The 12,257-nt window shown below is 44.0% G+C and overlaps 1 long non-coding RNA gene across 2 annotated transcripts in view; it reads right to left on the reverse strand.

Annotated features, from left to right (window-relative positions):
* LOC108497297 overlaps positions 1 to 12,257 on the reverse strand; it is a 45,155-nt gene that overhangs the window by 20,953 nt on the left and 11,945 nt on the right. The window lies entirely within an intron of this gene.

Below are 12,257 nucleotides of genomic sequence, written 5' to 3' on the forward strand. Positions count from 1 at the left end.
ATCCCAGAGGCACTGCCAAAAGACCCTGGGGCTGTAGCAGCCATGGGGGGACAGGGGAACTGTCGTTGCACAGATACTGCACTGCAGAGACGGCAGAAAGTGTCTCTGACCTAAGGCCGAGTATAAGAGCATGGCCAGAGGTTGATCAAGTCTACACCATGAGACAGGGAGGGATCCCTTCCTCATCTTTCAGAGCAGGAGCTCCAGGAAATGGATTCTCCAATATGGGCTGGGTACCACAGAGGTACTCGGCAGCCTAACTACACCATCCTGGTCTGCTAGGAAGCATCTGGTCATCTCCCAAAAAATCTTCACTTGCATCGCCTCTCCCTCCACAAAGGAAACAGGAGTGTGTGGGGAATTTGCTGCATCTATTCTGTGTTGAGTGAATAACAAAGGAGTGTTTGTCTCTCCTCTGAGAGCACCATCTGCAATGGATATCACTCTTGCAGACACTGTAAGACTGCAGAAGGTGTGTTGGAAGAAGTGTGGGCATTAAGCAGAATAAAATATTTTCACTGTGAGGAAGATTTCACAAAGAAAGGCGAACCAACATCCAGCTACAAAATAAAATTACTAAGAAAGGAGACATTATTTTATCTCTAAAGGCATCCAGAAGGAGAATAATTCAGGTTGTGCATTGAAATCCCTAAAGGCTCATACCAGGAGTAGATTAGTATAGGTACCCTTGTAGAATGAAAACAAAACAGCTCTTCAAGAGCTTGCTGAAATAACAGGCACATAATAGCTCTCTTGGGGCACCAGGTTTTAAGACGGTGCTTGTCTTGATTGAGAAAGTATCTGAAGGTATGAATGGGCAGAGTGCCATGCTTCTGTGGAGGATACCACATCTGATTCTGACAGCCAGGAACAGCTGGAGGCAAGGGAGATAAGATTGTGGTTGTAGCTACGACCTTGAAACTCAGTGGTTTTGTGGTGCAGGTGGAGATCAGACCACTGGACCATGACATGGGCAGGATGTGAGAGAAGAAGCCAGTAATGCCTGTTGTAGGTGGCAAGGAGTCTCTGAAACATCTTATTTCATAGAGAAGAGAGAAAAAGGAAGCTCTGATTATATGTCACCAGTATCTCAGGAATCCAACTGAGAACCAAGATCCTGTTGGGCTGGGTACTTCCCAATGGCCAATGTGTCTATATATTGTGGATATGTAGCAATCCCATACCGTTTCTTGGCAGCTTTCTACCACTCTTTGAGGTGTGTCTCTCCCTTCAGCAGCTGTCCCCTTCTGAGGGCTAAATTTGTGAAGCGGGATCAGGCTGCTACAGTTGGATACACTACAGAAAGCTCTGCAAAGAGAAAGTGGGATCAGAGCAAACATCAACTCTGCTCAATCAACAGCAAGTCTGAAAATGATAGGCAGGAGAGAGAGCCGTCTTACAGCAGCACCTTACTCCTAGCTCTCCTCCTGCCTGCCTCCCTACCACAGCCAGAGACATCCAGCTCTGCCTGTGGGGCTGGCACCTGCCTCTGCTCCTTGTCACCAGCCTCTTCTCCAGGCTGTGCTACATATTAAGGTTGTAAGAGACTCGGGGCCAGTCAATGGCAAGAACATTTGCTATGCTCAAGCACTCTGCCATCCTTGCAGGCTTGCCTGGCTCAATTTTTCTAGTTAGGTGAAGCAGAGCTGGTTTTGTAACCTGATCTTCTCCATTTTCCCACTTTTTTCCATTTTTCTCATCAAAAGGCTCGGCAATTGCTGTTGCCTTCAGAGTGAATGTTAATCCTATAATCTGCTGCAGATTTTGTTTGTGTTGGAACATCACCTGTGTAAACTTATCTCTGCTCAAGCCACGCAGAGTTTGGTTCACAGAGACTTGCATTTTGGGAGGCCAAATGGGAAATGAAAAAGAAGTAGCTTCCAAAAACCATCATGAAAGATGCCCATCAGTGGCACTGCAGAGTGAAAGAAGACTTGCTGAAAGCTGTCTCATGGCAGGCAGATGAGTCTTCTGCACTGGCCCCAGCATTGCCTCTGTGTTGGTGAACAATGGCCATTGCCATCACCCTCCTTCCTTGCACGGGAAGGTTGTGCCTCTGGCAGCAGCAGGACTGCCTGGGAGCTGTTGTCCTTACCACAGCTGTAGCCAAGCGATGGCCCCCTTGATATCTGGTTGCATCTATGTTATGAAATAAAACCATGTGAGACATCCAAGGCCTGAGGGCACAAGTCATGTCAAGCCACCTAAATTCTCCACCAAAACAGGATGGCTGTGTCCAAACCCCTCTTGCCTGCTGATATGTCCATAGACCTAGAGATGCTGTCAAACACTAGGAAAGCTGCCACCTATATTCATGCAATAAGTTCTTCAGAGCCTTAAAAGTGAACCCTAGGCTTGATCTCAGACCTGTCCAGGGTGCTCTGATGTGAACAGGAACTGATACCAGACTCAGGGTTATTTCATTAATAAAGAAATAAATGGGAACTGCTCCTTAACAAGTTCTTTCTCAGATTGTGTCCAGGTCTTTTTTAGGCTAGAACTGACTGGCACAGGCCAAAAAGATGGTCAGAGGGCATGCTAACCATGAAATCAGACAGATGTTTAGATTTTCTAGTATAGATGAAGCCTCTGCCAACAGAACTGGTCAAACTTGGTGCACTTCTGCAGGGGCTCTGACTGACTGGTAGACCAGTGCAATCAGCCAAGGGCAAACCATGACCCTGGAAGCAAGTCATAACAATAAACAGATAATATATTTAAAAGAAAACTAACTCAATTTAAAACCTAAAATGTAGGGCTGTCTGTGTGTATCAAGCAGGATCACTTAGCACAGAGAACGCATAGCAAGTATCCCTGGCTGAGATGCCATGAGATCTCCTGGAAGCCCAAAGCTCATTTCATTAATTCTTCTGCATGCAGCGGCAAAACCATATGCCAAGCCCTAGCTGCAAATTGAAGGGTATAATCTCCCTCCTGGCCAACGGAAATGTCCCAGCCTTGTGAACAAAGGCATTGTTTAAGACTGGAAGCAGGCTGGCATGTTTGAAATAAGGAACAGCTCCAAACCCATTTATTTTTCCTTCAAATTTTATCTTTTCCCTCACAGTCAATGCAGGCTGTTGAAAAAAAAGAATGACAAAAACAAAAGCATGACAGAAACAAAAGTTTCTGTCATTCTGGGGAACACAATTCCTCTCAGGGAGGTGAAGAGCTGCTCATGCAGAGGCATAGGAGAGACAGACCTTTTGCAGGCTCGTTCACCAACTTCTGCTGATGCACTTCATCCCTCAGCTCTGGTAAGTCCACTCCTCCAGTACAGAGGCAGATGTGAGGTGGGAGCACACTGGTAGTGCTGGAACTCACGCCAGCGGAGTAGTCGCATCTTTTATCTTTCCTCCAGCCAGGTGCTCTGGGAGATGGAGGCACTTGCAGGTGAGGCTCTCTGGGCATTGCACACCTCTCCTCACCAGCCTGTTACACTGCAGAAGGGAGCCTTTGAAGAAGAGTTACTTTGCCCTTAGAATCACAGTGTCATAGAATGGTTCGGGTTAGCAGGGACCTTAAAGATCGAGTTCCAACCCCCCTGCCTTGGGCAGGGACACCTTCCACTAGACCAGGTTTCCTAGATCCAATGTGGCCTTGAATACTTCCAGGGATGGGGCATCCAAAACTTGTCTGAGCAACCCATTCCACTGCCTCACCACCCTCACAGTAAACAATTTCTTACTAATATCTAATCCAGTATCTAAACCATTGCTCAGTTTAAAGCCATTAGAGACAAGCTTGTCTCTTGTGTGGACATGACAGCTATGCCAGATGGCTGCCAACTACCCAGAAATCCCTATGCCAGAGCCAGCATGAGACAGAGAAGGGAAATGTTCAGGATGCAAGTGGCAGAGGAACTGAGCCAGTTCCCCTTACCAGCAGGGTAAGGGGTATTAATGAACTCACATTCAAGCCTGGTGGGGAATTTATGCTGCCAGACCCATTTGCAGAAGCCTGGGGGCATCCCCAATGCAACATGGGGTGCAATGGGAATCGATATGTGCATGTGTAGGGTAGCCTGAATTTGCTTTAAAAATAAACCTTCTTTAGTACACTTCTTCTTTACTTTCATCTCCTCTGACCTCTTTTAGTTCTCCCTCTTTTAGATTTTTGCTAAAAACTGCAACAAACTTGTTTTTCTCCCACAGACCAAAGTCATTCCCTGCCATCTCCTCTCCCCTCCCTCATCCTGTTCTGTAAATACTAGGCAACAAGAGCTTGTCCAGACCCTGGCTCCCTTGCCCTTGCAGGACTGGCTGGCCTGCACACACATCTGCCAGGAGAGGGGGGGGAGAGGAGGCCAGGGTAGATGTGAAAGGCAGCAGTAGAGGCTGTGCAGGGCTTTACAGACCACCAAGGACTGCTCTGGATTCTAGCACTGTGCCCGGGAAAACATGCACCCAAATTCCAGGCCTCATTGCTACAGTAACTGAGCAATGTAATTTTGCTCCCCACATGCCAGGAGATTGGTTAGTAATATGCCGTATTACAGATCAGCAACCAAGTCACAGCAAGAGCAAACAATTTCCCAAGGGCCATGAAGGGAATTTACAGCAGGGCAAAGGACTGAATCTGTTGTTTCCAGGCTTATCTTTGCCTTTTTGCAGCTAAAGCAGGTGAAAACAGCTAGAACAGCGTGCAAAGTTTCTTTCAAAAGTTGAGGGTGTTCTTTGAGAGTGAGAAGATGACACAAGATTGCAACATCCACTAAATAATGTGTATTTAAAGGTACCTGAGATGAGTACTTTTGCATTTTGTTTTTGCCATCTGGGTGTAGGTAATGAGAACATAATGAAATATAGGAGCCCATAAGAGCCTTTAGTATATTGGATACTGTAGTAAATAAAGGAATCTTTCCTGAACAACAGATATTGTTTACTAAGCCACCTTCTAATGCCTCATATTCAACAGACTGCCCATGAGTGACTAGTCTGGCACTAAAATGCATGTTTTAGTGTGGCCGAAGCAGGCATCACAAGTAAATGAATTCGAAGATGTCAAAATCATCGGCCATGTTGCCTCTCCCACAGAAAAAGCCTCCCAGCATCAGGCTGCTTCCTGTGGTCCTCTGCTGCATACAAAGAGAGCATCTTCCACAAAATCATATTTCCCCATCAGCTGCAAGGAGACACACTTTCCATATGTTTTGCTACTGCATTGTTGCTATGATTCTATGGGGACCAATGAACTGAGACAGTATTTTAATATCTAGTTATAAAAAATCCCTTTGCAAGTTGAATCTACGTAGCCCAGATATTTATTTGGGTGGAAACGGCTGGCTCCAAATATATCATGAATTAGATAAATAATTGAAAGGTTTAACATACTGAGTGCATGTCACAAAAATACCTCCCCCAAAAAGAAAAATCTATGCAAAACTGAAGGATAGGATGGAAACTGAGAGTATTCCTTACTAGTAATTCAGAATCCATAAAAACTGCTTCCAAATGGCAAGAATAGCTTTTGCTTCTTCTGTAAAAAGAGGAGCTGAAAGTCCTCCTCCAAACAGCAATTTTTTTTTTTTATCCTGCTAGGTACTTACATGATGAATTCTGAATTTCCTAATTTTTGTTTTCTTGAAGTTTCTGTGAGCAACAGAAAACTTAGCAGTATTATCACAAAGATAATACACCAGTGAGCACAAATTTCAATTGAGAAGTAATTTCTATTGCTATTAATTTGTTAAAATTATTTTCATTTGCTTTATGTTAAAAAAGTCGAGTTCAAATCACAAACAAACAATTAGGGGAACATATAAGTTTTCTAGTCTTTCAGTTCAGGACTGACAACATTCCTATTACACAGAATCAACTAGGTTGGAAAAGACCTCTGAGGTCATTGAGTCCAACCTATGACCCATGTTTTGTCAACCTGTTTTGCCCCCTCTCTCTCCTGGTAACAAGGATGGATTTTAGGAATACAGACACCAACTTTAAAGAATAAGTGTGTAAGTATACTATAGTGCAAAACAGTAAAGAATTACAAACGAAGCAGTGGCTTATGAAAGGACACTCTTAGCAATGCATCTAATCATTACTACAGAGAAAGTCTTATAGTGTTTAAGAGAGAGACGCATCACCAGTTACCCTAAGTACTTATCATCATCCAGACTGCACATCAGCTGGGAAGGCCCCAGTCACAGCAAAGGTCTGAAGAAACTTTCTGGTAGCTGGGAAACCCTAATCAGTGTGTCCACTGGTAGACTGAAGCCTTCATCTCTGCTGTGAGAGGATCCAGCTTATATATTGTTAAACAAACCACCTTACATCATTTGACTGGTGAGGAAAAGAGTCTGGCTTTCCTTCTTTGTTGGTATTCCCCTTAGGCCTGGCTAAGGCCCAGAGGGAGACCAAGGGAGTTCATTTGGACCATCTACTATCCAATGCCCCCTGGCCTTGACTAGTCTCTAAATACAGAACTGTGGCTACATTGATATCTCAAATACGAACCAGCTGCAACTATGTGAGGCCCTACTGGTTTTCCTGACCTTGTCTGCAAAGAAAAGGCATATTTACAACACATACAGGCCTTACTAATTACTGATAATATGCTGTGCTAACAAGCATAAATGTGTATTCTTAAAGCATTACTTAGGATTATATAGCATCTTGGTTAATAAGCAGATATATGGCTAAATACAATACTAGGTTGGAGAGTTCAGTTTATAGGTCAACTTTGGCTCAGGGCTGGTTCTTCAAGCTCCAGCATTACAGACCCAACACCACCTTGTCAACTAGACCATGGCACTGACTGCCACATCCAGTCTCTTCTTAAACACCTCCAGACGGGTCATGCAGTGACTGACTCTCTAGAAAAACTTTGCTTGTGGTGTTTAGCAAGGGGATCTGCAGGCATCAAAGGACTTAGCAGAGTATTTCAGATTATGGATGATAACAACAGCAGAACACTTGATTTCAAAGGGTTTACGAAAGGATTAAATGATTATGCTATGATGGTAGACAAGGAAGAAGCACAAGAGATTTCCCGGATGTTTGATGAAGACAGCAGTGGAACAATTGATTTTGACAAATTTCTTGTTCTTGTTTCTTGTCTGAGACCTCCAATGTCAAACGCAGGAAAAGAGCTTGCCATACAGGCATTTCAAAAGTTAGACAAAACTGAAGATGGTGTCATGACAATTGAAGACTTATGAGAGGTGTATAATCCCAAAAATCATCCCAAATATCTAAATGGAGGTCACACAGGGAGATTCAAACTCCTGGATTCCTTAAAAGAAGGTGTTGCAGGACAAAACTTTCCGAATTCCCTCTCCAGGGCCCTAGAAAACAACCACAGAATATGTCAACTTGGAAGGGACCCACAAGGGTCATCAAGTCCAACTCCAGACCCTGTGCAGAAACTATTGACACCCTCACCACCTCCTGAGTGGAGATATTTATATCCCCTGAGCAACAGCACCCACCTGATTATTGGGGACAGCTGAAGTTACCCAGGTTTAATTTGCTGTGTATCACAGAAACAAAGGAACAAATTCCTTCCACTGGAATTTCCAGAACAAGCTTCAGCTGTTTATTTCTTATTGTTGCACTGTCCTCAGCCAGTATTTACTATCATGTACAGCTCAGCTATTCAAAGCCACTTTAATTTACCTGCAGATCATATTACCTAGCCCACATTTTCAGATTTATATCTCAAATGGTCTCTTCTTGCAGTGCCTGGTGATGTGACGGGATCCTGCTGATTTGATGGATGGGCCTCAAACACTTGGTGGTTCAATTGAATAAGAGAATCAGGGAAAATGCAGGTTTTTTTACTTCTACGTAATTGCCCAAAACCACAGAAGTCTACAAATCTCGACTCATAATATCAGATCCATGTATGATTTCACTGCTGGAGATTCAGCAAAACCTCTACAAAGTCAATGAAACTTCAGGCTTTGAAAGCAAACTTCCCACTTGAAAGCAAAAATGAAGCAGAAAAAACCCCATTAAGACAATAAGCCAACAGTTTTAGGCTCTTAACGCATTTTGTGAAGAAATAAAATGCCTGTGAATGAGCACTCTGTTCCTGTTTCTGGGACATCTATAAAATAAATCTCAATCTATCCTTTTATAATTTGAAACCAATATCCCCAGGTCCACTAGGTTTAGTGAACTGAGCAGCCTGCTATGCATGGAGTGAGAAGAATGATTTCTCAGCCTACAAACTGTTGCACCAGCCTTCCCTGGCAATTCATTTTAGGTGTGACTAACCATATAGTCTTTTCACACAAGCTGTTTTAATTATTTCAAAGATTGCTATACACCAAAATATAATATCCAAGCACAGACAGCTCCACTTGATAAGATACCTTTGCAACCACAGTTACATGCAAGCCTTTTCAGCTATCTATGAACATGTTCCGTGTTCCTCCATGTAACAAGAATCATGCCAAGCACCAGGCTCTGGGCTTGCTTTTGTGGAAGATGGAGACCAAGACAGAGAGATGCCTTTTGATGAAAGCTGCCCTTGCTCTATTGCTCTATACTGCTGAAATGCTGAAGGTGAGGCAGAAAGGGGAGACTGTGTGAAGTTTTCACTTGGAAAGTCCTTTTGAAGTCAGCAGGTCTAAGGTATTCAAGTGTAGCTAGTGACAACTTGCCACTGTACTGATGAGGAAACAGATCTGGGGACCTCATGCTCAGGAATCACTTTCCTCTCTCTGTAACTTCTAACTCTAATTCCTGGCATGACCCTGTGTGGCCTACACTCAACTATCTGTGCAAACAAAAATGCAGGAGGGGAGTGTTCAGCATTGGAGGTTTTGCAGCAGGAGGGGCTTTGCTGTCCTCCTCTAGTAGCAAAGTTAATAGGCATGAGGAGTTAGCAGGGTCTTTTTGGAGGCTCTGTGTGTACCCAGGAGCAGCAACATCACTTTATTCAGGATTCAAGAAGTTTGCAAACTGAAGATCCTCAAATTTTGGTCGCAAGATCACTTCAGCAGGAGTGGCTCCTTCCTGAGCTGTGCTGCATCCATAGCCTGATGGAAGGGGATGGTCAGTTGCTCAAGCAACATACAGATGCTGTGCTGAGGTAGCTCACACATAACGCTTTTGCCGCGCTCCTCTAGGTCAGCAGCAACTGCAAGAAACTCATTCTTCAGGGATAAAAGGCTTCACAGTTGGGTAAACAGCTCACTCACCCTAATCACATGTATCGTTGCCAAAATCTATTTGCTCTGCGCTCTCCCTGCAAGCAAAACTCTTCTGCTTGCTTTTCTCCCACATCTGAATCTGAATCAACTTAATCCTGCAGCATGACCTATTAAAAGCTTCCTAACTCTGCTGCGTGACAGGCTTGTTATAAAGCTCTGAGAGACAGAGCAGGTATCAAAGCACTCAAATGCTGACAGCCCTGGCTGCATACTTTGATCTGCAATAGCTGTCATGGTCAGGGGCATGCTGTCAATGAATAGCTGGAGGACTCCTCCAAAATGTACCATTCTACCCGGACAATGGCATGCCCAACACAGGCAAGCCTCTGACTGCAGCAAGGAAACCCTGACTGCACGGGGGACCTCCCCTCACATGAGAGCTGATTGAATTACAAGGGCAATACAAGCCTAATCAGAGGCCAAATATTTTGGCAGGGGTCAGAGTGTGCAGACTCTGCCTTTGTGTCCTTGGACTGGATATTTGGTGAGGTTTGAATTTCTTTCTCCCCTGTTCTGCCACCAGAGGGCACGGCTCTCTTCTCTGCCGGGGAAGCATTAGCCAGTAAGGGCAAGGAGATTGCCGGCTGGAGAAGTGTGATGTCCTTTTTCTCCCGCCTCCCCCTATACCTGCATTTCTGCCTTTTGGCTGGACCTGAAGCCCTGTCTGAGAAGAAGAAAGTACCTGAGAACTTTTCTCGAGGTGGAAGACAGACAGTTGTCACTTCATATGGCTTGGGACAGCGTGCAACTTGTCTCGATCCTATGTGGATCCTACTTAGAAGCAGCTCTGCCAACATGCCCTGTCTCCTGTCTCAGCTCTGCCCAGTTTGCACTGTGCCACAGGTTTGTGCAGCGACCACAGCCCTGCCTGGGAGTCAGTGAGGCATCAGGCAGAGACTGGGGCATGTGTAGGTGAGGCGTGCTGCAGCTCTTGACCTGTGGGAAGCAAGCTGGGTACTGAACCAGATGCTCACTCCTCCTTCACTGCCACTTCAAAACCTCAGCATTCAGGGCGGAGGGTAACAGGACAGTGACCTTTTTTTGCAATGGCCATTTGGTAAACAGCATATTCTATTTTATTTCTTCTCCAACAGCCACTGCCAGCACAGTGTGACAACCAGCATACCCTCTGCTTTGATGTGAAAACAAAAATCTAACCAGAGCAGCCACAGATTTAAACCATTTTCATCTTATTCCTTTTTTCTTTTGCCATAAATAAAATACAGGCTAAAATACAGGATGTTAGTGATGCCTTTGGGAAGTCAGAGTAAGGTGAGTTCAGGAACGCTGACAGTGAAACAATGAAGAAACACTGTGTACATGGTAATTTGCACTAGGCTGAGGCTCAGTTTAACTCAATTTACAGTGAGGCTTTCCAACAGCCATTGGGAAGCAAAAAATTTTAACTTGTAGCAAAGCTCTTCACATTTTCTCTAACGAAAGCATTTCCAAAACCAACATGGCCTTTTTGATGCTGTATGAGGACTTAGGACTAACTTCCCAGAGGTATTTCTCACTGATGAGAGTTCATTCAGGAACTTATGCAAATGCATTTCAGGTTGTGAGGTGCTGGGAAATAATTTGCTGTTCCTGAGAAGACATATATGCCTTGTCTCCAACAGTGGCATCTTCAGGTTTTTGGTTTGATGGTTAGAAAAGCAAAACTTTGTTTTTAGACATTAGAAGTCAGAAGAAACAGAAGTTGAATTAGTGAAACTTTTTGGTTTAGTCTGATAAACTAAGATTTCATTTATCCTTAGTTAATACTAGAGCAAGATGGATATAATTGTTCAGATGCAAATATGTATGGAGTTATAAATAACTGTAATTTTCCATCCATATGAACAACCACCCACGTAAAATAGGCAAACATGATCTCACCAAAGCAGTCACTTAATATTGAGAAAGAAATATAGTAAACATTATTTTTATTTTTTGCAGATAAAATGCATATGAACTGGAATTTAGCAATTCAGCGGTTAAAAAAAAATAAAAGACAGTCTAAGATACTGCTATGTCCAAGTGCCAGGTATCAGAGCCTGTTGTGATGGAAAAGGTTAGAAGTCTGAAAGCGGTGACTTTAAACATACAGTTTTCCCAGGCAACCAAGATTGTATTCCCATGGAAGTTATTAGGCTGCTAAAAATACAGGGCACTTTAAAGGATCAGCTTTATATAAGCAGAAACATTTACAAATCAGCATTCCATGAAGGCTCACCATCAGGCACTAGCTGGTCTTTTATGGGTGTCTTAAACATCTGACAAGTTGTCTCACTACATGCACCAGATGACTCCAAGTCTGTGGAGCTGCCAGGCAGTCAGCCCTGGAGACTCAGAAAGGGAAAGGCAATTATCACCAGCAAAGAGGAGCACAACATGGATAAGGAGTGCCTTCCTGGTAGACTGGTGGAGTTCCTCCCAAAGGACGCTCGAAATCTGAGCACTAAAACTGGGGGCTGCAAAAGCCCAGTGCAGGGCTCCAGGGACATGGTAGGCAGGTGCCCACAGTGCAATACAGCCACTACTACTCCCCCATGCTTGATCTCCAGCCTGGGAGCTGCAGGCCCACCACAAGAAGCGATGAGAATCCATCATCACCATGGTAAAACCCCTGTGATGTGACTTGTGATTTCTTTGAGTTATCTCCTGTCTAGTATAAGGCAACTACAAATATTTGCTCTGTCTCCTTTTAAACATATATTCTCCACTTGCCAAATGGCTCTTACTCTTCTCTGACAATGGCACAGTATAGATGGTACTGAGGAGCTTTGATGTGGCAGCACTGTGGTACCACTACATTAATCTTGGATGAAAATGCCTGGTGCTATAAATGCTTCTATGTATGTACTTCCAAATAATAGGTAATGTGGGCAATCTGAAATGTCCCTGGGCAAAACTTCTGAATTAGGAACTCAGAAAAAGCTGGACTGTTTCCTGACCTTGTGCACTAAGGACCTAGATAACTCAGATGTCAAATTCTCTTTCTACACAGAATTTTAGCCATAGTGAGAATCAGTTCTAGTGGTCCTTTTGTAGTGACCAGAGGGGAACCTCAACTAAACTTTCCATAATAATTTTTTGCTTCAGTTCTTAGACA

This window comes from Lepidothrix coronata, unplaced genomic scaffold, assembly GCF_001604755.1.
Source record: "Lepidothrix coronata isolate B3197 unplaced genomic scaffold, Lepidothrix_coronata-1.0 Scaffold46, whole genome shotgun sequence".
In the NCBI taxonomy this organism is placed as follows: domain Eukaryota; kingdom Metazoa; phylum Chordata; class Aves; order Passeriformes; family Pipridae; genus Lepidothrix; species Lepidothrix coronata.